The 25,925-nt window shown below is 35.0% G+C and overlaps 1 protein-coding gene across 7 annotated transcripts in view; it reads right to left on the reverse strand.

Moving 5' to 3' along the window:
- ALMS1 (ALMS1 centrosome and basal body associated protein) overlaps positions 1-25,925 on the reverse strand; it is a 244,752-nt gene that overhangs the window by 16,889 nt on the left and 201,938 nt on the right. The gene's annotated exons all lie outside the window — the stretch shown is intronic.

A 25,925-nucleotide genomic window follows, 5' to 3' on the forward strand; every position in this document is an offset into this window, starting at 1 on the left:
TAATAAAACTTATTGGGGGCCAGCCCGATGGTGCAGTGGTTAAGTTAGCATTTTCCGCTTTGGCAGCCCAGGGTTTGCTGGTTTGGATCCCAGGTGCGGACATGGTACTGCCTGGTAAGCCATGCTGTGGCAGGCGTCCCACATAAAAAGTGGAGGAAGATGGGCACGAATGTTAGCTCAGGGCCAGTCTTCCTCGGCAAAAAGAGGAGGATTGGCAGCAGATGTTAGCTCAGGGCTAATCTTCCTCAAAAAAATAAATAAAATAAAAAATAAATAAAACATTAACCAGCAAAGGGTGACACAATCACAAAGTGTCTGTACAAAAAAATAACATTTCAACAGATCTAATTCCTAGAGACAAGATTAAAGCTTACAAAAGCAGGAACTCAGGTGATAACTATCTACTATTCACCTTTAGAAAATCAGAATCGGTCATTTATTTCTGAAGAAATGGTAGATGATAACTATGAGAAGTCCTCCCCAGAAAATCAGAAATGCATCTTGTCTGCATAAGAGGTCCTGAGAAAATTTCTTGTGGTACATGAATGAGTAAAGACTGAGGAGCTGGAACGATTCTGGATGATGCCAAAATTCAAAGTGTGGCCACAAGACTGGATGGTTAAAATGTAATGGAAGTACTGGTCATTAGAACTGAGGTAAAAATGTCTAACAGGATAGCGAAGTTTCTCAGATAGTGGCAGGGCTTGGGGCAGAAAAAAAGAAAATGAGCCAAGAGCTAAAGCCCTCAATTAATATATGGGACAAACCAAGTTAACAAATGATTATGAAAATCTTGCAGGGGGTTTTAGAGCTAGATGACACAGATCCCAAAGGATTTTCTATCAGGTTTGAAAAACTGTGGTCTGGAAGTGGCTCTCTCCTTCTTTTTCTTCTCTGCGTTCTCTCAAATCTCTCTCCTCTCAGCTTTAATATTTGTGAGGATTATGATCACCTTTACATAGATAACTCTGAAATCTTTATTCCACTCATGATATACCCATCAGATATATCTGTGCTTGTTAGATATTTTCACTTGGATGTTCTGATCTAACTTCATTTTTCTGTTTTTTTATTGAGGAATATTTGCCCTGAGCTACTATCTGAACCAATCTTCCTCTATTTTATATGTGGGTCGCTGCCACAGCATGGCTGAGGAGTGATGTGGGTTTGCGCCTGGGATCCAAACCTGTGAACCCCTGCTGCCAAAGTGGAGTATGCAAATTTAACCACTACACCATGGGGCTGGAAACTCCTTCATGGTTCAGTCAAAATTAGTTTCCTCTTCAAATCTATTTTGATAAGATGTTCACATATTATTTCAGTTGTTTTGGGTAGAAATTTTAACAAAAGAATATTAGATTTTTCTAATAAATTAATTTATATCACTTTTTTTATGTAAAAATCTCTACTGACAGTTAAATGTTTGCAAATAAAATTATACTTACACACGTAAAATAAATTCCATGTGGATTAGGATTTAAATACATTGCCCCCTACCCTAAAGAAGTACTAAAAGAAAAACAGGAGAATATTTTTTTTATCATCTTGAGCTTGGCAAGATCTTTCTTAGCATGGAACAAAGAAACGAAGTTAAGTACATACGATACTATTACAATATTAATATAATTAAAGCTTAAGAATTAACAGGAAAAAATCTTCAGAGAAAAATGGACAAAGAGTATAAAAAGCTAATTCTCAAAATAAGAAATGTAAATGGCAATCCCTGAAACCTAATAGTAAAAAGAAATGCAGGGGCTGGCCCCGTGGCCGAGCGGTTACGTTCGCACGCTCCGCTGCAGGCGGCCCAGTGTTTCGTCGGTTCGAATCCTGGGCACGGACATGGCACTGCTCGTCAGACCACGCTGAGGCAGCGTCCCACATGCCACAACTAGAGGAACCCACAACGAAGAATACACAACTATGTACCGGAGGGCTTTGGGGAGAAAAAGGAAAAAATAAAATCTTGAAAAAAAAAAAAAAAGAAATGCAATGTAAAGCAATGAGTTTTTCCACACATCAGATTAGCAAATATTAAAAACACTGACCCTACCCATAGTTGGCAAGGGAATGAAGAAACACATACTCTCATGTTTTTGGTGAGAACATATATTTGTACAAAAGTTCTGGAGGGTACATAGTTAGGGGTGAGGGCTTATTAAGTGTTTCAATTTCTATTGTTAGTGATCTACTTGGGATTTAAAATTTCTTGGTCAATTTTCTTAGTTTATTTTCCTAGAAAACCATCCTTCTAATTTAGATTTTAACATATATCAGCCTAAAGTTGCACACATTTTTAAAGAAAATGATCTCTTTGTGGTTATATCCTTCCGTATCATTAATGTTGATATCCTTTTCCCCATGGTCAGAATAACCACAGATTTGGTCTAGTGTTTTTTTTAAAGAAACAGATCTTGGTTATATTGATCAATTTAGGGACTTATTTATTAATTCATGTATTTTTCATTTTATTAATTACTTCTTGCTTTCTTTGCTTATTTTGTTAGTCCTTTTCCAGACTATAATGCTTATTTCAATTATTTCCTAATTGAGCTTGTTCAACTAAAATATCATTTTATTTAAGGCTATACATTTCCCTCTAAATATAGATTTAGTCACATGCCGTAAGTTTTGGATGTGTGCTTTTACTGTCTATAATGAAAAAAAGTCTATCATTTCAATTTTTATTTCTTCTATAACCCACAAGTTTAGTATGTTTTAAAATTTTTATCTATTAAGTGAAAAATAATTATAGTTGTTAAATTCCAACTTTATTGTATTGTGGTTAGAGAATATGAGCTTAGGAATAAATCTCCTACTTTTGGGTTTATCAACATTTTGCCTAAATGTACAATTAATTTTTGTAAATATTCCATGAGCATTGGAATAACTGTGGATGCTGTGTTTTGGGAATAAAGTTTTATCTAGATATTTTAAATCAAGTTTGTTAACATTGCTATTAAAACCTTCCAAATCTTTCCTTATCTGTTATATGCTGAGAAATCTGAGAAAAGCAATTAAAGTATCCCATTCTGGTACTTTTGTCACATTCTGTATTATAATGTTTGGCTGAATGAACAAACAAATGCATTCTGGTTGAAAGCAGAGCAGTAATTCTGGAAGTTTCTAAAAGACTCTCTTTTCTACCTTGGAAATCATGGAATGGGGATAGGGTAAATTCTCAAGACAAGTAACATTTAATTATAAATGAAAAAACCCCCTACGTTCCCATGGTATAGAAACTTGTATTTTGAATCTTTCACCAAAACTACAAATTACTGGCAGAAAAGTGGAAATATAGGAGTTTGCATGCATTGCAGGTAGGAATAGAGACTGGAAAGCAATTTGGTATTAAGGTAGGAAATTAAGAATATGTATGGCGTATGAGCCAAGAATTCCACTTCTGGGTATATAAGCCAAATACAGTCTCACACAGGTCCATAAGGGGACATGCACAAGGGTATGCACTCCCAATGTTTTGTGGTGCTGGGAGTTGACAGCAACCAGAGGGTCCATTACAGGGAAAGTACACAGGTAAACTGGCAGATGCACTCAACGGAGTAGTATGCAATGATCAGAAACCTAGATTAGATGTACATATAGCAAAGTAGATGGATTTTAAAAATACAATCCTGGGGCTGGCCCCGTGGCTGAGTGGTTAAGTTCGCGCGCTCCGCTGCAGGCGGCCCAGTGTTTCGTTGGTTCGAATCCTGGGCGCGGACATGACACTGCTCATCAAACCACACTGAAGCAGCGTCCCACATGCCACAACTAGAAGGACCCACAACGAAGAATATACAACTATGTACCGGGGGGGCTTTGGGGAGAAAAAGGAAAAAATAAAATCTTAAAAAAAAAAAAATACAATCCTTAGTGAACATAAGAAAAATAATGATACAACTTTTATATAAATTGAAATTATACGCACACATACAGAATACACATTTTGTATGAACTCTTGTAAGCCAAAAGATATTTACATGCCTGTGGGAGGATAGGAATGAGGATGAGACATGGGGATAACATTTTAAAAAGAGAGGCCATGAACTTAAGCATCTGAAGTTAAAAGAAAATTTTACCTTATCTTGGCATAGAAACTGTGTATAATCCTTCTCTAACCCTATTCTTTCACTCTGCTTCTAGAAGGATTTATTATGACTAAATGGGAGGTTCAAACAGGCATTTTAGGCAGAAACTAGAACACAGTGAAAAGCTTGAGAATTCTCCTTTCCAGCTCATAACTAACATTTTGTGTTTGTTTGATCGGTCTGGCTTATTTCACATTTTTATTAATGTCAAACAAAAACAACTTTTACGGTTTCTTATTAGAAAAGACATATTTTGAAAAAATATTACAATACATAGAAAATTATAAAGGAAAAAATGTATAATCTCATAATTTTAATGTTAATATTTTATTTTGTTCCAATCATATATATATACACACATATATATATTTTGGATATAATATATATAGCCTTATATCTCATTTTTTAATCTCTTAACATACAATGAAATTTATCCTTTGGCTTCCAAGATACTGCTTTTGACTATTGTTCCTCTACATATATGAGCATGATTGTAAAGACTGGCAGGAAATCGCCCTGTTAAAAAAAAAGTAAGCACTGCTAACATTTAATTGAACATTATTAAAGCTCTCATTTTATTCTCTCATAGAGGTTTCCTTGTTGGGCAGTTAGTTTGTGTTTATTGTTCATTTGCCCAACTGCTGTACACATTGGCAATTGGAAGTAATGACAGGTCAAAAATACAGAGAAATCCTTCATTTTCAGCTTTTTCTCCATTAACAAAAGCTGATAAACTTGACTTTTCTTTTTTTGTACTGATAGTAGTAAACTATATCCCCTTTCTGACCCCAATACACAGGCAGACACTGAGAAAAAGAGATAGGGAAGAGAGGGAGAAAGAAAGAGAGAGAAAACAGTGAGCGAGCGAGCACAGAGACAAACACAGGAAGAACATGAGAGAGAGGGTGGTGGGGAGGAGTAACCAGAAAACAGAAGAGATGCACAGTGGAGACAGGGAGACAAGACACACTAGTGCACAGAGAGCGTGTGCACAGAGGCAGAGAGAAAGAACAGAGGAGCAGAGAGAGGAGTAAGAGAGAAGCATGGACTGCAGAGACGGGACAGACTGCACAGACAGAGAGGAGAGAGGCACACAAAGGGCAGTGGCATCAAAGGAAGGAGAGATGAGCAGGCAGCTGCAGTTATTCCCTTGTACTGACTCTTAAAGCCTCAAAATGTACAAAGAGGTAAAAAATGTCCAGGTACACATGTTCAGGAAAAAAAAAAGCATTAGCACATCTAAGGAAACCTGGGTTAAAAACAAAATAGGCAGTTAAAAAAAAGAAAGGAAATATAAATGGTCAATAAACACATAAAAGAAAATAAAAACTCAATGGGTGTGATTAAAGAAATGTCAATCAGAATAGATACCAAATTTCTGGCCTGACTGGCAAATATTAACAAGAAAGTTATTGGCAGGTATTGACCAAGGTATTATCATACATTACTGCTGAACAAATAACTGACTCAACATTTCAGGAGGACAATTTACCAGTGTGGATTAAACATTTTTAATCCGCATACTTGATAACCCAGAAATTTCATGTTTAGAAATGTATCTCAAGGAAACAGAAAAATTCATAAAGAGGTAAGAAGACTACTGATCAAAGAGCAGATTATGATAAAGAAAAATCCAAAGCAATTTAAATATCTGTCATTAGGGAACCAATTAGATAAATACTATATTTATACAATGGAACCCATTAAGCCATTAAAAATGACCACACAAATCTGCACTTATTGACGCAGAAAGATGTCTATGATATATTAAGTGCAGAGCCTCAAAACAATACAATATGATTTTATCTTTTTTGATTGTTTCTCTCCATATATGAGCATGATTGTAAAGACTGATGTGAAATCAGTCTGTTTTACAAAAGTGTAAGAGACACTGGTAAACATTTAATTGAACATTAATAAAGTTCTCATTTTATTCTCTCATGGAGGTCTCTTCGTTTGGTATTTAGCTACGTTAAAACACAAACCTAATGAAATAGATCCAAGATAAGCAGTAGGTGTCTGTGAATCATAAAATATAAACCTGGAAGCTTATTTATGAAAATGTTAATCATGACTATTTCAGGATGGTGAGAATTATGAGTGATTTCCAAGGTCTTTATGTTTTCTATATTATCTAAAATATTTAGTTATTTTTATGCTCAAAAGAAATAAAGAGATATCTTTTTTGATAAAATATTTAGTAATAAAGAGAAAAGAAAGATGTACAGTGGTGGAATCATCAAGGGGAGCTATCCTGACAGGCAAGTCCTCCACTGTCTGTGAGAGGAAGGACATAAAGCATGGTTCCAGTTGAGAGAAAGGAGCCTACAGAAAAGGAAGAAATCAAATAGAAAAGCGAGAGAGAGAGAAACACTGAGAAAATAGATGAACGGATTTTAGAAAATATGATAGCATAGAGATAGGCTTAACGAACCTCTTCTTCCATAACTGAAAGGCACAAATAAACAGCAACAAAAAGTGAAAATACTAATCAGAATCTAGGGAAAGGACTCAACTCATACCACAAAATTCCAGAAATATTGTCTAGTCTAACAAATGGGACCAAATTTAAGGAGCCGTCACAAAGCTCTTCCTACACAAAGGATCAGACAGAGGGGTAAAAGGTGAGTCAATTAAATTCAAAATACCCCACTGGTATCTCAGAGAAGGGACTGAGGTGATAACTGGTCCAGGAGAAAGATAAATATCCCAATTGGAGATGTGTTCCCTTGTGAAAAAATATCACCTTCTGCCTGAGCCAGAATGATTTATCATATATCCCCCTTCTGGCCAGGAAGAAGTCAGAAAGAGGTCTGGGAAATAATCTCTTAAGTCTAAATATCTCAGTTGTATTACTAAGATTTACCAGAAAAAAATAAGGCCTCAGCAATATCATTGCCCTCACAATGCCATGAAAGCAGCTCCCAGCTGACCCTAAAGCAGTACGATAACAAAACCCCAAAGGCACATCCTACAGAACTAGATACATTTCTCACTCCACACTTGGTAAGGTGGCCACCAGTTTATGAGTTTTAAAACAATGGCAGAGAAAAATGTCCCCTACTGTAGCTGTCCAGAGTCTTAGAATCACCTACTGTCTCCCTACCTTTCCCAAACTCTGAGGACTAAAAGAAATACAAGCCAAACACAATGAGCCTTCAAGTTCATGTCTGGGGAAGGGGATTTAAGCAGTACCTTGTAAACAGGTAATAAATAAGCATGGGGATGTAATGTACAGCGTAGGAAATATAGTCAATGATATTGTAATAACTTTGGTGACAGATTTTAACTAGACTTATCGTGGTAATCATTTTGTAATGTATATAAATACTGAGTCACTATGATGTACACCTGAAACAAGTAGGATATTGTATGTTAATTATACTTCAATTTAAAAAAATTCAACCACATTACTTGTGGGCAAATAAATGGTTTCCACAGAACTGTTCAAAGACAAAGGTGGGTAATCCGAAAACAAAAGAGAAGGATTTATGTAAATATTTTAAAGCATTAAAGTGGAAGAAAGAAAGAAAAAAAAGAGAAAGATAAGGAATTTATTTTGCAAGAAGGTTTACTCATATTAGTCAATAAATAATTTGTACTCTCACTCTAGATAAAATTAAAAAGAACATGGAACTAATGAAATAGTTGCAAGATAAGCTAAAACAATAGAGGGAGATTTAAAGGCAGTTGACAAAATTAATATAACTCATCAAAAAATTAATGAATATCTACTACGTGTTGGAAAACCAAGTACACACACTAAAGAAGAAAATTGAGGACAAAAATAATAGCATTATACCACTGCAGAACGAATTTATGCAACAGAAAACAGAAATTTGATAAAAAAGAAAACTGGCCAGATTACAGATTGAAAAAGTCTTCTGAAATGCAGAGAGAAAGATGCAAGAAATTAAAATAATTAGAATGCTAGGAGAAGTAGTCACACAATAGAGATCTAATACTCGGATAAGTGGCTTTGTCTCTATCCCTCACTCCTAATATAGAAAACAGGTTGAAAGGAAAGGAAAAAATACTCCAGGAAACGATTAAAGAAAACTTTTGCTGAATGAAAGTAAATCTGAATATTTGAAGGATATAGAGTTACTTGGTACCAGAAAAAAATTAATACCCAAAATACATGAAGCAAAACTGACAGAAATGAAGGGAGAAATAGACAATTCAACAGTAAAAGTTGGAGATCACAATATAACACTTTCAAAATGGATAAAACAACTAGATAGACCAATAAGGAAATAGAAGGCCTGAACAACACCATAAACCAGCTAGATCTAAAAGACATACAAAATACTCCAACCAACAAGAGCGGAATACACATTCTTCTCAAGGGCACATGGAATGTTCTCCAGGAGAGACCATATATGTGAGGCAATAAAACAAGTAAAAATATATTCATAAGGATTGAAATCATACAACATATGTCTTGAACCACAATGGAATGAAATTGGAAATCAATAACAAAAGGTAATTTGGGAAATTCAAAAATATGTGGAAATTAAACAACACACCCTTGACAACCAATGGTCAAAGAAGAAAAAGGAAAATTAGAAAATACTTTGAGATGAATTAAAATAAAAACAAAACATACCAAAACTTATGGGATGCAATGAAGGCAGAGCTTAGAAGGAAATTTCTATTAAAAGAAGAAAGATTTCAAATCTATAACCTCGTCTTCTACCTTAAGAAACTAGAAAAAGAAGAGCAAACAGAAACCAAAGCAAGCAGAAGGAAGGAAATTATAAAGATTAGAATGAAAATAAATGAAATAGAGAATGAAAAAAAATAGAGAAAATCAAAGAAACCAAAAGTTGGTTCTTAGAAAACATCAAAAATTGACAAATCTTTAGCTAGACTCACCAAGGGAAAAGAAAGATAACTCAAATCACTGAAATTAAGAATGAACGAGGGGATGTTACTACCAACCATACAGAAATTAAAAGAATTATAAGGGAATACTATGAACAATCAAGTCAACAAATTAGAAAACCTAGAAGAAATAAATTCCTAGAAAAAGGAACTATGAAAATTGACTCAGGCAGAAATAGAAAATCTAGACCTATAACAAGGAAAGAGACTAAATTAGTAATCAAAAAACTTCCCCAAAAGAAAAGCCCAGGACCAGTCTTCACTGATGAATTCTACAAAATATTTAAAGAAGAATTAACATCAACCATTCACAAACTCTTAAAAAAAACATAAGGATCACTTCCCAATTCATTCTATAAGACCAGTATGGTCCTGATAACAAACGCAGACAAAGACACGAGAAAACTATACACAATACTCCTTTACGAATACAGATGCAAAATTCTCAACAAAATACTAAAACTGAATCCAGCAGCACAGAAAAAGAATTATACATCAAAACCAGTGGAAATTATCCCAAGAAGGCAAGGTTGATCCAACACATGAATATCAATCAACGCAATACACCATATTAATAAAGGAAGAGAACATATGATCATCTCAATATACACAGAAAAAGCATATGGCAAAATCCAAAACCCTCCCATGATAAAAACACTCAACAAAATAGGAATAGAAGGGAACTTTCACAAGCTGATTAAGGGTATCTATAAAAAACTCACAGCTAACACAATGCTTAATAACTGAAAATCTTTCTCCCCCAAATCAGGAACAAAACAAGGATATCCAATCTTGCCACTTCTATTCAACATAGTACTAGAGATTCCAGCAAGGGCAATTAGGAAGAAAAAGAAATAAATGACATGAGATTGGAAAGGAAAAAGGAAAACTATCTCTATTTGCAGATGATATGATATTCTATATAGAAAACCCAAAGGAACACACAGACACACAGAAACATACAACACACACATACAAATTATTCAAGCTTATAAACAAGTTCAGCAAAGTTGCAGCATCCAAGATAAATATAAAATAATCAGTTGTACTGCTATACCCTAAAAATCTCAAAATGAACTTAAGAAAACAATTCTGTTTACAGTGGTATCAAAAAGAATAAAATACTTAAGAATATATTTAACAAAAGAAGCGCCAAACTACAAAGAAGTGAAAACTGAAAGAAATTAAAGAAGACCTGAATAATGGAAAGACATCCCACATTCATGGATTAGAAGATTTAATATCGTTAAGATGGCAATACTCCCTAAATTCACCTACAGATTCAATACAATCCCTATCAAGATTCAAGTTACCTTTTTTTTTTTTTGAAGAAATTGGTAAGCTGATCCTAAAATTTATATGACCCTAGACTAGCCAAAACAATCTTGAAAAAGAAAAAGAAAGCTGGAGGACTCACACCAATTAGACAGTGTGGTAGTGGCACAGAGACATGTAGATCAATGAAATAGGATTAAGAGTCTAATGAAATAGGATTACATTTATGATCAATTGCTTTTTGCCAAGGGTGCCCAGACAATTCAATGGAGGAAAGAATACTCTTTGCAACAAATTGTACTAGGACTAGATATCCACACACAAAAGAATGAAACTGTACTCCTTACAACATATACAAAAGTTAATGAAAAAAAAAACGATCACAGCACTAAAAGAGGTAAAATTATAAAACTCTTACAAGAAAAAAATGAGCAAATATTTTGTGACCTTAGGTCAGGCAATAGTTTTCAGTATGAAAGGAAAAGCACAAGTGACAAAAAATAAATAAATCGGACTTTGTCAAAATTAAAAATTTTGTACCACAAGTGATATCATCAAGAAAGTGAAAAGCAACCCACAGGACGGAAGAACATGTTTGCAAATCATATACCTAATAAGGAACTTGTATTTAGAATACATAAAGAAATATAACTCAGTAATAAAACGACAACCCAATTTTAAAACGTGCAAAGGATCTGAATAGAAATTTCTCTAAAGAAGATATACAGACAGCCAACAGGCATATAAAGAGATGCTCAAAATCATTAGTCATTAGAGATTTGCAAATTGAAACCACAATGAAATGCCACTTCACACCTGTTAGGATGGCTATAATCAAAAGATGAACAATAACAAGTGTTGATGAGGATGTGGAGAAACTGGAATATGATCCTGGTGGGAATGTAAAACGGTGCAGTCACTCTGGAAAATACTTTGGCAGTTACTCAAAAGGTTAAACAGAGAGTTACCTTCTAGCAATTCTACTCCTAGGTATATACCTAAGAATATTTTTAAAATAGATCCACACACAAACTTGTATATTAATGCTTTTGGCAGCAATTTTCATAATGGCACAAAGGCAGAAACAATCCAAATGTCCACCAACTCGTGAATAAACAAAATGCTGTACATGTACATGGAATATTATTAAGCTATAACAAGCAATGAGTACTGATTCATGCTACAAAATGGATAAACCTTGAAAATGCTATGTTAGGTCAAAGAAGTCAGATGTAAAAGGCCACATGCTGCTTGATTCACTTATATGAAATGTCCCAAATAGACAAATACATAGAGACAAAAGGAGATTATGGTTGCAGGTGGGGAGAGAGAGGGGAGGCTGAGAAATGACTATTAATGGGCATGAGCTTTCTTTTTGGTGTGACAAAAATGTTCTGTAATTAGTGGTGATTGTTGTACAACCTTGTCTGAATATACTAAAACCCACCGAATTGTATACTTAAGACTGAATCGTATGGTAAACAAATTTTATTTCAATTAAAAAAAAATCAAGAGACTGACCAACACTGAGACATACCCTGGGAAAGCAACTAAATCTAAATTTTAAAAAACCAACAAGAATCCAGGAATAAAAAAATAGGACCCCATATGGAAAAAAATATCAGAGTTGCCTCTGACACAGAAATATTAAATGCTTGTGCCCAGAAAAGGGGAGCAAAATTGACAGAGTTTTGAATTAAGGATTATTATCCCAAAGTTTTATATCCATCCAAATTGTTGTTCTTATATAAAGCTAATAGGAAGTCTCAAATTTGTAAGAACTGAAGAGATGCTCACTCTTGAACAATTGTTTTAAAAAATCTAGCCAAACAACAGAATTATTTAAATTAACAAACTCATAATAGTTACATGAAAAGACTCAAGGTAAATATGGACCCTTTATTTTTTATTTATTTATCTTTTTGCTGAGGAAGATTAGCCCTGAGCTAACATCTGTGCCAGTCTTCCGCTACTTTATATGTGGGTCACCACAGCATGGCTGATGAGTGGTGTAGGTCTGCACTCGGGGTTCCGAACCGACGAATCTAGGCCACCGAAGCAGAGTGTGCTGAACTTAACCACCATGCCATGGGGCCAGCCCCTTGACCCTTTACTTAAAAACATAACTAATATAAAATGGTGACTTTGCTTATAATATGCATGTAAAATGTTATAGTCTTTAAAACAAAGCTAGTCAATGCAGTAGTAATACTACCATAATGAACTGAAACAAAATTCACAAAATATAATGAATATTGGTAGGTTGGGGGAAGTATGTGTGTGTATGGGTAGGTGGGGAGAAGTAGGACAAGTGCAATCAGTTTCTTTACTTTTCATATGATGGAGTCAATAGATATCATTTCATATCTGAGGGTGACAGATTGAGAAAGTGGTTTAAGTATAGTAGTTAATTAGATTACCCATTAATTAATCAGATTTCTGCTAAGCTATTGGAAAAACAACTCAGTTCAAAGAAAATCATATAGCAATGAAGAAAAAGATCAGAAACAGTAATAAATCATTAAAAATGATAAGAAACCCCGAAGAATCAAAATAATATTGAAAGAAAGAGAAAAAAGTTAGAGGACTCACACTTCCTGATTTCAAAACGTATTACAGTGGTACATAATCTAACATTTTGTTTTATTTGTGGTACTGGCAAAAAGACAGACAAACAGATCAATGGACTAGAATAGAGAGCCCAGAAACAAACCCTTGTGCATATGCTCAGATGATCTATGGTTAAAGAATCTCTGACCCTTGAGAAGGTGCCAAGACCACTCAGTGGGGAAAAGGCAGTCTCTTCAACAAATGGTGCTAGGAAAACTGGATATCCACATGCAAAAGAATGAAGTTGGAGCCTTATCTTACACCACATACAAAAATTAACTCAAAATGGATTAAAGACCTAAAACCATCAAACTCTCAGAAGCCTACATAGGAGAAAACCTTCATGGTATTGGACTTGGTAATGATTTCTTGGATATGACACTAAAAGCACAGGCAACAAAAGCAAAAATAGAGGACTGGGACTACAGTCATGCGTTGCTTAATGACAGGGATATGTCCTGAGAAATGTGTTGTCAGGTGATTTTGTTGTTGTGAGAACATTGCAGTATAATGAAGGCAAATAAAATTTGCCACCCCAAAATGTGTCTCTTTAACATACGGATTCTTTTAGGCTGATTATTTTTAAGAAACAAAAGACTCAGACTTTCTTGTTACCTCCCCCTTAACTGCCTAAAAGAATTCAGATAAAAAAACCTGTCTCAGGAAACGAGCTGTCACCTTATCATAACACGAACTAGGTGGTAAACTGAGAAGAACCCAGAAAAGCCTGTTTGTTGGGCTCCCCTCTGTGTTCTTCTGTTTCTGTGTGGCCAAACACTTGTTTTCCAAATGTTTCCTCCTTTTCACCTACCTGTGAATTGTCTTTCTTCCCTTTGAAGTCTCTGATTCTCCTCATCCCCAACATCTTCTTTTGTCTTTAGCTGAGGATGGTATTTAAGGTGAGGGCTTCAGCCATTTTGGCAAGTTACTTGATGTTTCTGGGTTTCTCCGATGCATACATGTTATCAAACTTTTGTTTTTCTCATGTTAATCTGTCTCATGTCAATTTAATTCTTAGACCAGCCAGAAGAACCTAGGCTTTATGGTACTCTTTTTTTTTTTTTTTTGGTAAGGAAGATTGGCCCTGAGCTAACATCTGTTGCCAATCTTCCTTTTTTTTTTTCCTCCCCAAAGCCCCAGTACATAGTTGTATATTCTAGTTGTAGGCCATTCTAGTTCCTTTATGTGAGATGCTGCCCCAGCATGGCTTGATGAGCAGTGCGTAGGTCCGTGCCCAGGATCCAAACCAGCAAACCCCAGGCTGCCAAAGCAGAGTGTGCAAACTTAACACTTGGCCACGGGGCCAGCCCCTATGGTACTAATCTTATGGGGCCACTGTTGTATATGTGGTCTGTTGTTGACGGAAACGTTGTTATGTGGCACATGACTGTACAACAATATTAATAACTTCTGTGCATCAAAGGATATAATCAACAGACTGAAAAGGCAACCCATTGATTGGGAGAAAAAATTTACAAATCATATATCAGATAAGGGGTTAATATCCAGAATATATAAGAACTCTTACTACTCAATGAACAAAAAGTAAATAATCTGATTCAAGAATGGGCAAAGGACTTGAATAGACATTTCTCCAAAGATGATATAAAAATGGCCAAAAAGCGTATGAAAAGATGTTCAACATAACTAATCATAAGAAAAATGCAAATCAAACCACAATGAGATATCACTTCACACCTATTAGGATGACTACTATGAAAAATCAGAAAATAACAAGTGTTCACAGGAAGAGGAGAAACTGGAACCCTTGTGCACCGTTGGTGAGACTGTAAGATGGTGCAGCTGCTGAGGAAAAGTACGGCAGTTCCTCAAAAAATTAAAAATAGAATTACCATATGATCTAGCCATTCCACTTCTGGACATATATCCAAAAGAAATGAAAGCAAGATCTTGAAGGGATTTGCACAGCCATGTTCATAGCAGCAGTATCCACAACAGCCAAGAGGTGGAAGCAACTCAAATGTCTGTCAACGAATGAATGGATAAACGAAATGTGGTATATACACACAACAGAATATTATTCAAGCTTAAAAAGGAAGAAAATCCTGTCACACAGTACAATATGGATAAACCTTGAGGACATTATGCTAATGAAATAAGTCCATTACTAAAAGACAAACACTGTATGATTCCACTGATATAACATTATCTAAAGTAGTCCAATTCACAGAAAGTAGAATGGTGGGGCTCAGGGAAGAGGGACAGGGGGAGTTGCTGTTTAATGGGTATAGAGTTTCCGTGTTGCAAGATGAAAAAGTTCTGGAGATCTGTGTTATAACAATGTGAATATATTTAACGCTGAACTGTACACTTAAAAATGGTTAAGATGATAAATTCTATTCATGTGTTTTTTAACCACAATAAAAAGGTCACTTCCTCCAGTTTGAAATGGAATTTTGCATAACAAACATTTACGTAATAAACATATTTGAACAGGAAAAAACAATAAGAAAGATAAAATTTAAACCAATTTAGATGGTTTAAATTTAGAGCCAAAAAATGTTATAACTTTGAAATTAAGTGGAATAAATTCACCTCAAAGAAAGTCCCTCAAATTCAGGGGGGAAAAATGTTAAATTCAACTAGATGCTACTCACTTGAGCAAAAGTGACTCAGAAAAGCTAAAAGTAAAAGAATGGGGAAAGAACTGCACAAATGCAAATGTAAAAAAATTGCGATTAAGTAGAATAAAAAACAAAACATATGAAACATGGAAAATGAAACTCACTTTGTATGATTTATGATACAATTCACTGTGAATTAAAAAGTAGCATGAATTTTTATGTGCCAGACATAAAATAAATATTTACATAATCCTTCAATTACCACAAAGATAAATCAACCTTCATATACACTCCTTGAAGTCCTTAACAGATCAAGGAAACCAATATTTGGGACGAATATAATTAATATAATTAATAAAGGTGATTTACTAGATATAATCGGAATGTCATACTCTCTATAGACATTCTACCTTCTTTATAACACCCCTGAAGTACTTATTCATACATTAAGCCACAAAGAAAATCTATATATATATCCTTAAACAGAAATAGAACTGAGTACAACCTCTGATCACTATACATTAAAATTATAAATTAATATGTAGTGCCAATAAATCCAACTTTATGGAAATACAAAAAAAAAATTAATTCTACCCTAAACTCCTCTTGGGTCAAACAGGAAATCCAAAACTACAATTAAAGAACATCTAGAAAGTATTTTTAATAAAAATACCACAGGTCAACATCTATTGGATATATACCACTTGGGGATCTAAAGAGTTGGATAAAGCAGTGTTCCCATCCTTATAATACCACCATCACTATCCCCATCAACAACAACAACAGAAGCGTACCAAAGTTCATGACTTTTCTTGAAGCCACCAGAAAGTTGGGGTCAGAGGTCAATCCTGGCCCCAAATTTAAGGAGAGATTGCTTCCTGCAGGGAGATAAGAGATGTGAGCACCAGATTACCTAAAGGAGATAAAACCAGACACCATTAAGAAGGTTGGAGACTGGATTAAGTTGTGGAGGCAAAGCGTGCACTGGCAGGAGTGTGAAGCCCTTGGGGGCTACAGAAATTGGGAGAATCTACACCCTTTTGCTGGCTATTTCTCCATTAACTCCACAAGGCAAAACACTGAAGAGTTTTACAAAGTGTCTGTCATGGTGCAGACCTGGGAAAGGGGAACAGTAGTTGTTGTGGGAAGGGCACAAAACTCTACAGAGGAGCGATGTCAGCAAAATTGGTAGAAGGGGGACCTCCAGGGGCCTGTCCCTCCCCTAGAAACACCAAAAACACCTGGCAAAAACTATAAAAATTGACCTTATCAGAACTCTGGAAGATAGTCAAAGATTTATGGTAACTAAGTAAAAACTTCAGAAGGAGCAAGGCTACCTAACAAGGTAGAAGAGCTTGTGGCTTTTAACTTAGCCTTGCCTGCCTCAGCCCCCTTTCCCCAGCAAGGTATTGAAGACAGCAGCCTGCATTCCCAGTATGGGTATCTGCTTCCAATGGAAGCACAGAGTAGTTTGTTCCAAAGGAACTGTTTCTTTCGACCTGCCTAAGTACTCCCCAAAGAACTGACACAAGGAATTTCATCAAACTTGGAACTCTCTTAGAGCATTTTAGGACAAAATTTCCTTGAAAATACTGAAAACCAAATGAAAAAGGCATTACTGCCTGGGGCAAAAAAATAATATTTGTGGCAAGCAATAGGCACACTGAAAGCCAGGGAGAAAAGCAGTGAGAATTTTGTGGAAATAGGGTTTCAAAAATCTCCCATATACACTAAGGAAACTAGAAAGTGCACACATAGGGCAGGATGCACGTGCAGAAAAGACCTGAGAAGACTATAACGTTTCAGCACTGGCTGATCTTTAGCATCAGTGCAAGCAGGAAATCTGGCAAAGGCAGCGTTATAAATGACCCAGTGAACCAATGGAGTCCCCAGTACACAATCTACAAAAATCTGGGGAACTTTCTTTCCTTTCCTCTTCTTTTTTTAAAGATTTTATTTTCTCCTTTTTCTCCCCAAAGCCCCCCAGTACCTAGTTGTATATTCTTTGTTTGGGTCCTTCTAGTTGTGGCATGTGGGACACTGCCTCAGTGTGGTTTGATGAGCAGTGCCATGTCTGCGCCCAGGGTTCGAACCAACAAAACACTGGGCTGCCTGCAGCGGAGCGTGAGAACTTAACCACTCAGCCACGGGGCCAGCCCCTCCTCTTCTTCTTTCTTTCTGCTTTTTCTTTCTTGGCTCCAGGCATTTAAGGAAATCTGTGAAACTAGCTGACTACTGAGCTAAAGGAACAGAGACATCAGAGACCAACAAAAACCAGTCTGTACAAAAGTACTTGAGAAAAGTCACTAAACATACCAACACCTTTAACCCACAACAAGCAGTAAGAACAAACTCCAGGGAGGGGGGAGGAGAATCTAATTTCCAGGGTTATCACATTATTATATTTAAAATGTCTAGTTTTCAACAAAAACTTATGAGGCATCCAAAGAAACAAGAACGTATGGGGCATTCATAGGAAAAAAAATTAACAAAATCTGCCCCTCATGATGCATAGATATTGGACTTACTATACAAAGACTTTAAGTCAAATGTCTTAAATAGGCTTAAAGGGCTAAAGGAAACCACAAACAAAGAAACAAGGAGAATGATGTCTTACCAAATAAAGAATACCAATAAAGAAAAAAATAAGGACACAAATAGAAATTATGAAGCTGAAAAGTAAAACAACTGAAACGAAAAATTCAACAGAGCAGTTCAACAGCAGATTTGAGCAAACTGATGAATCAGTGAACTTGAAGATAAGTTAAATGAAACTATCCAGTCTAAAGGAACAGCAAGAAAACAGAATGATGAAAAATGAACAGAGCCTAAGATACTTGTAGGACACTGTGAAGTATACCAACATATGCATAGTAGGAGTCCCAGAAGGAGAAGAAAGAGAGAGAAAGGGTCAGACAGAATATCTGAAGAAATAATGGCCAGAAACTTCCCAAATTTGACGAAAGATACAAATGTAAAATCTAAGAAAACCAATGAATTCCTACCAGGATAAACTCCACATCAAGACACATGATAAACTGTCAAAAGCCAAAGAGAGAGAGAATCTTGAAAGCAGTAAAAACAAAGAGATACAACACAGCCTAGGGATCCTCAGTAAGATTAACCTCCAATTTCTCATAAGAAACCATGGAGGTCAATAGGTGGTAGGACGATATATTTAAAGTGATGTGAAAAACTGTGAAAAGAGAAACCTATATCTGGCAAAACTATCTTTCAACAATGAAGGTGAAATTAAGACATTCCCAGATAAACAAAAGTTGAGGGAATTCATTTCTAGAAGACCTGCCCTATAAGAAATGTTAAAGGGACTCCTTCAGGCTGAACTGAAAGAATACTAGACAGTAACTTGAAGCCATATGAAGAAATAAAGAACACTGGTAATGGCAATTACATAGGTAAATATAAAAGTCAGTAGTGTTGTATTTCTGGTTTGTAAATCGTCTTTCTTTTCCTATAATATTTAAAAGACAAATGTATAAAATAATAATTACAAATCTATGTTAACGGGTACAGAAAATATAAAGATGCAATCTGTGACTAAAACAATATACAGGGTGAGGGGTGGGGATGTATAGAAGCAGAATTTTTGCATACTATTGAAGCTAAGTTGTTATCATTTCATATTAGGTTGTCATATGCTTAAGATGTTAATCATAATTCCCAAGGTAACTACTAAGAAAATAACTAAAAAATACAAAGTAAAGGAAATGAGAAGGGAATCCAAATGGTACATTACAAAAAAATTATTTAAACACAAAAGAAGTCAGTAGTGGAGGAACTGGGGGAGAAAAAAGGTAAAAGATGTAAATAAATAGCAAAATGGACAAAATAAATCCTTTCCTATCAGTAATTACTTTAAACATAAATAGATCAAACTCTCCAATTCAAAGACAGAGATAGCAGAATGGATTTAAAAAAACATGATCCACCTATACATTGTCTAAAAAAGACTCACTTTAGATCCAAAGACACAGTGTTCGAAAGCAAAAGGGTAGAAAGGATATCCCATGCAAATAGAAATCAAAAGGGAGCTGCAGTGGCTATACAAACATCAGACAAAAGAGATTTTAAGTTAAAAACTGTTACAAGAAATAAGGGGATTATTTATTGATAAAAGGGTCAATTTGTGAAGAAGGTATAACGATTATGAACATACACACTCTTGACAATAAAACCTCAAAACATATGAAGCAAAAATGGACAAAATTGAATGGAGAAAGACAGTTCCACATTAATAGTTGTAAACTTCAATACATCACTTTCAGTGTGGATAGAAAAACCAGACAAAAGACCAATAAAATAGAGGACTTGAACAACACTATAAACCAACTAGACCTAATAGACATATACAGAACACGCCAACCAACAACAGCAGAATACATAATCCTTCTCAAGTGCATATGGAAATTCTCCAGAAGAGATCATATGCTAAGCCATAAAACAAGTCACAACAAATTTAAGAGGACTGAAATAAAACAAAGTATATTCTTTGGCCATAACAGAATAAAATTAGAAATAAATAACAGAAAGAAATTCGCAAAATAAATGAATATGTGGTAATTAGACAATAGTCTTAAACTATTAATGGTCAAAGAAGAAATTATAAGAGAAATTAGAAAACACTTTGAGATGAATGAAAATGAAAATCAAACATACCTTAACTTACAGGATGCAGTGAACACAGAGTTTACAAGGAAATTTCTATCTGCAAAAGCAGTGCTCAGAGGAAAATTTATAGCTGTAAATACCTATGTTAAAAAAGAATAGTAATTTCAGGAGGCCGGCCCCATGGCTGAGTGGTTAAGTTCACGCACTCTGCTTCGGTGGCCCAGGGTGTCACCAGTTCAAATCCTGGGTGCGGACATGGCAGTGCTCATCAGGCCATGCTGAGGCGGCATCCCACATGCTGCAACTGGAAGGACCCACACTAAAAATGCACAACTATGTGCTGGGGGGCTTTGGGGAGAAAAAGGAAGAATAGAATCTTTAAAAAAAAAAAAGAATAGTAATTTCAAATCAATAATCCAACTTTAAACTGTAAGGAATTAGAGAAAGAAGAGCAAACTAAACCCAAAGCAAGCAGAAGTAAATAATGAAGATTAGAGTGAAGACAAATGAAAGAGTCTAGAAAAACAATAGAAATAGAAAAATTCTTAGAAACACACAAACTACAAACATCGACTCAAGAAGAAATAGAAAATCTGAATAGACTTATAACAAAAAGATTGAATCAGTAACAAGACTTCCCTTGGGGAATTCTACCAAACACTTAAGGAAAAATTAACATCAGTCATTAACAGCAATTCTTCTCAAACTCATCCAAAAAATAGAAGATGAGGGAAAATGTCCTAACTCATTCTTTGAGGCCAGTCTTACCCTGACACCAAAAGTAGACAAAGATATCACAAGAAAACTACAGATCAATATCTTTTACAAACAGATGCAAAAGTCCTCTTCAAAATTCTAGCAAACTAAATCCAGCTGCATATGAAAAGATTATATATCATGATCAAGTGGGATTTATCCCAGGAATTCAAAGTTGGCTGCACACAGTTATCAATATACACCATATTAATATAATAAAAGGGGGGAAAAAACCCAGATGGTCATCTCAACAGATGCTGAAGCATCTGGTAAAACCCAAAACTCTTTCATGGTAAAAACACACATCAAAACAGGAAAAAAGGGAACTTATTCAACATGATAAAGGTCATATTTGAAAACCCACAGACAATACCATTCTCAATGCTGAAAAGACTGAATGCTTTCCTCTTAAGATCATGAACAAAACAATGAAGCTCCCTTTTAATACTTCTATTTGACATACTACTAGAAGTTCTGGCCAGACCAATTAGGGAAGAAAAATAAATGGCATGCAAATTGGAAGGGAGAAATTAAGAGTACCTCTATTCACAGATGACATGATCTTATATGTAGAAAATCCTAAAGAATCCACAAGAAAACTGTTAGAGTTAATAAATGAATTCAGTAAGGTTATAGGATACAAGACCAACATGCCAAAATCAGTTGTGTATCTATACACTAGCAAGGAACAGTGAAAAATGAAATTAAGAAAACAGTTGCGCTTAAAATAGCAACAAAAAGAAAATATATTTACTAAAATTCATACGGAATCTCAAGGGACCCCAAATAGCCAAAACAGTCTTGAAAAAGAAGAATAAAATTGGAGGTCTTACATTTCCTGATTTCAAATTTTATTACTAAGATGCGATAAACCAAAACAGTGTGGTACTGGCATGAAGACAGACATATAGACCAATGGAACAGAAGAGCAAGCCCAGAAATAAACTCTCATATATCTATGGTCAAATGATTTTTGACAAGGGTGCCAAATGATTCAATGGGGAAAAGACAGGTATTTTTTCAACAAATGGTGCTGGGACAACTAGATACCTACATGCAAAAGAATGAAGTTCAAGCCTTAACTTGCACAATATACAAAAATTACCTCGAAATGGATTAAACCCCTAAGCGTAAGACCTAAAACCATAAAGCTCTGAAGAAAACAAGAGAAAACCTTAATAACATTTGATTTAGCAATGATTTCCTGGATATGACACCAAAAGCACAGGCAAAAAAAGCAAAAATAGACAAATTGGATTTCATCTAAATTAAAAACATCTATGCATCCAAGGACACAATCAACAGAGTAAAAAGGCAACCCATGGAATGAGAGAGAATATTTGCAAATTACATATCTGATAAGAGGTTAATATCTAGAATACATAAATAACTCTTGTAACTCAACAACAAAAAACCACCCAATTAAAAAACAAGCAAAGGACTTGAATAGATATTTCTCTAAAGATGATATACAAATAACTAATAAGCACATAAAGATGCTCAACATTACAAATCACTAGGGAACTGCAAACTAAAACCACAATGAGCTACCATTTCACACCCATTAGGATGGCTACTATAAAAAAGGAACAGAAAATAACAAGTGTTGGCAAGGCTGTGAACAAATTAGAACTCTGGTGCACTGTTGGTGAGACTGTACAATGGTGCAGCTGCTGTAGAAAACAGTATGGTGGTTCCCTCAAATAACTAAAAATAGAATTACCATATGATCTAGTCATTCCACTTCTAGATATATACTCCCCCAAATTGAAAGCAGGGTCTTGAACAGATATTTGTACACCCATATTCACAGCAGCATTATTCACAATAGTCAAAAGGTGGAAGTGACTCAAGTGTCCATTGATGGATAAATGGATAAGCAAAATGTGGTATCTACATACAATGGAATACCATTCAGCTTTAAAAAGGAAGAAAATACTTTTACATGCTACAACATAGATGAACCTTGACAACAACTATGCTAGGTGAAATAAGTCTGTTACTAAAAGATAAATACTGTGTGATTCCACTTATATAAGGTACCCAGAGCAGTCAAATTCATAGAGACAGAACGTAGAATCGTGGTTGCCAGGAGCATAAGTGGAGTGGGAAGTTGTTGTTTGAGTGGATACAGAGTTTCAGTTTTGCAAGATGAAGAGAGTTCTAGAAATGGATGATTGTGATGTTCACATAATAATATGAATGCACTTAATACCACTAAACTGTACACTTAAAAATGGTTGAGATAGTAAATTTTGTTATATGTATTTTACAAAAATTAAAAATAATAAAAAAAGAAAACAAGAGAATCTTAGGAATACATTCAACCAAGAAGGTATAAGACTTGTACGCTGAAAACCACAAAACATTGCTGGAAGAAATTAAAGACCTAAATAAATTGAAAGACACCCTGTATTCATGGGTTGGAAGAGTTAATATTGTAATGGCAATAAACCCCAAAGTGACCTACAGATTTAATGCAATTAACATCAAAATCCCAACAACTTTTTTGGCAGAAATGGAAAAGCTGATCCTAAAATTCATATGGAGACATAAGGGACCTGAATAGCCAAAACAGGCTTAAAAAAGAACAAAGTTGGAAGAGACACATTTCTCAATTTTAAAACTTAGTACAAAGGTACAGTAGTCAAACACTGTAGTAGTGGCATACAGATAGACAGGTAGATCAAAGGAACAGAATTGAGAGCCAAGAAACAGGCCCTCATATCTACAGTCAACTGATTTTTGACAAGGGTGCCAAAACCATTCAATGGGAAAGAAGAGTCTTTTCAACAACTGGTGTTCAGACAATTGAATGTCCATGTGGAAAAGAATGATGTGTGACTCTTACCTTATACCATATACTAAAATTAACTCAATATATGTCAAAGATGCAAATGAAAGAGCTAAAAGTATAAAATTATTAAAAGAAAATATAGGGACAAATCTTCATAACTTTGGATTTGGCAATGGTTTTCTAGATATGACACCAAAAGCATAGACAAGAAAAGAAAAAATAGGTACACTGAGACTTCAACAAAAGTAAACTATTGTGCATCAATGGGCATTAATTAGTAAGTGAAAAGACAACCCAGAGAGTGGGAGCAAAAATTTGCAAACTATACATCTGATAAGGACCTACAATCCAGAAGATATAAAGAACTCTTGCAACTCAAAAACACAAAGACAAACAACTTAATTAAAAAGTGGACGAAGACTAGGATATACATGTGTCCAAAGAAGATATACAAATGGCTGACAAGCACATGAAAAGATGCTTAACATTGTTAGGGAAAGGGAAGGACAAATCAAAATGACAATGAGTATGACATACCTTTTCATACCCCTTAGGATGACAAAAAAAAAAAAAGAAAAGGGCAAGTAAAAAGTGGTGGTGAATGCAGAGAAATCGGAACTCTCAGACATTTGCTGGTGGGAATGTAAAATGGTGTAGCCACTGTAGAAAACACTTTGGCAGTTCCTCACTAAGCTAAACCCAGAATCCTCATATGACTCAGTATTTCCACTCCTAAGTAAATACCCAAAAGAACTCTATACAGGTGTTCAAATAAAAACTTGCACACAAATGTTCATATCAGTTCTATACACAACAGCCAAAAGGTGGAAATACCCCAAATGTCCATGAATGGATGAGTGGATAAATAAAATGTAGTATATATATGCAAGGGAATATTATTCAGCCATAAAAAGAAATGAAGTATTGATACATGCTAGAATATGGATGAACCTTAAAAATATTATGCTAAAGTGAAAGAAGTCTGACACAATCATACAATCACATATTGTATGATTCTATTTATATGAAATAACCAGAACAGGTACATTCACAGAGACAGAAAGTAGATTCGTGTTTGTCAGGGGCTGGTGGGAAGGGGGAACAGAGTGACTGGTTAATGGATATGAGGTTTCCACAGGGGTGATGAAAAAGTTCTGAAACTAGATAGTGGTGATTGTTGTAAAACATTGTGAATGTATTCAGTGCTACTGAGTTGTACATGTTAAAACTGTAAACTTTATATTATGTGTATGTATTTTACCACACATACAAAAAACCCGCTACCTGGATCCTTTCCCCCTATCTCCTCTATGGAACAAAAGCCTTAGTTTGTGCCATTTCTAATTCTTCACTTCAAAAAGAAATCATACTGTACTATTTATATATGCAACCACTGCCACTGTCATTTAATACCTACCAAAATCTCAATTATTATTTATGGTATTATTAACATTATAGAATTATTACTATAAAATTATTATTATTATTAGAATTAATATATATGGTAAATTGTCTGAATGTCTTGTGCCTCCTTTCTAGACTAGTGGTCTCCAAATTTCTTGATCATGTGGTTCTACTGATGAAATATTTTTGAACACAAATTACCAAAGTAGGTATTTACTTATAAACTATATATTAATACTGTACTATTATAAGAGATATACAAAAATATAAATTATAAAAGGTTGAGAGAAATGAACATAAATCTAATATTTTTCTTTCTATACTCCAATGAACTATTGTGGAAGTATCCCTCTTTGGAGAACACTTTTCTAGACACCCCAAATTTTATTCTTGGTTTAAAGTACTGGTCTGCATCTGTTTGCCCCTCGAGATCCACCTTTACTGAACTCCATAAACTAAGGCCATAGCAGCCATATGAGTGTAAGGACGTGGTTGAGGGCTCTGTCACACTGCGCTGCCTTCTTTCTGATGGATGAGAGAAATTCCTCTTAGGTCTCAGTACCAGAAATAGCTTAATGCTTTTGCAAATTTGTTTTTATATTATAGACTCACGTAATTGATCACAAAATTCTAGCAACACTAAGTGCTAGAAAACATAAAGAGAAATTTGTGACTCACTTTTAGCAACTATATCCACAAGGTTTATTAACCTCCCCTCTGGCTTCAACTTGTTTTCCCATCACTCACAATTCTTCATTATTTATTTTTTAAAATCATGTTGAAGCTCACCCCTCCCTGGCTTCAACTTAATTTTCCATCATTCCAATTCTTCATTTACTTAAAAAAGATCATACTATATCACTTATATATGTGTGTATGTATATATGTGTATGTGTT

Source organism: Equus quagga, chromosome 5, assembly GCF_021613505.1.
Source record: "Equus quagga isolate Etosha38 chromosome 5, UCLA_HA_Equagga_1.0, whole genome shotgun sequence".
Classification (NCBI taxonomy): domain Eukaryota; kingdom Metazoa; phylum Chordata; class Mammalia; order Perissodactyla; family Equidae; genus Equus; species Equus quagga.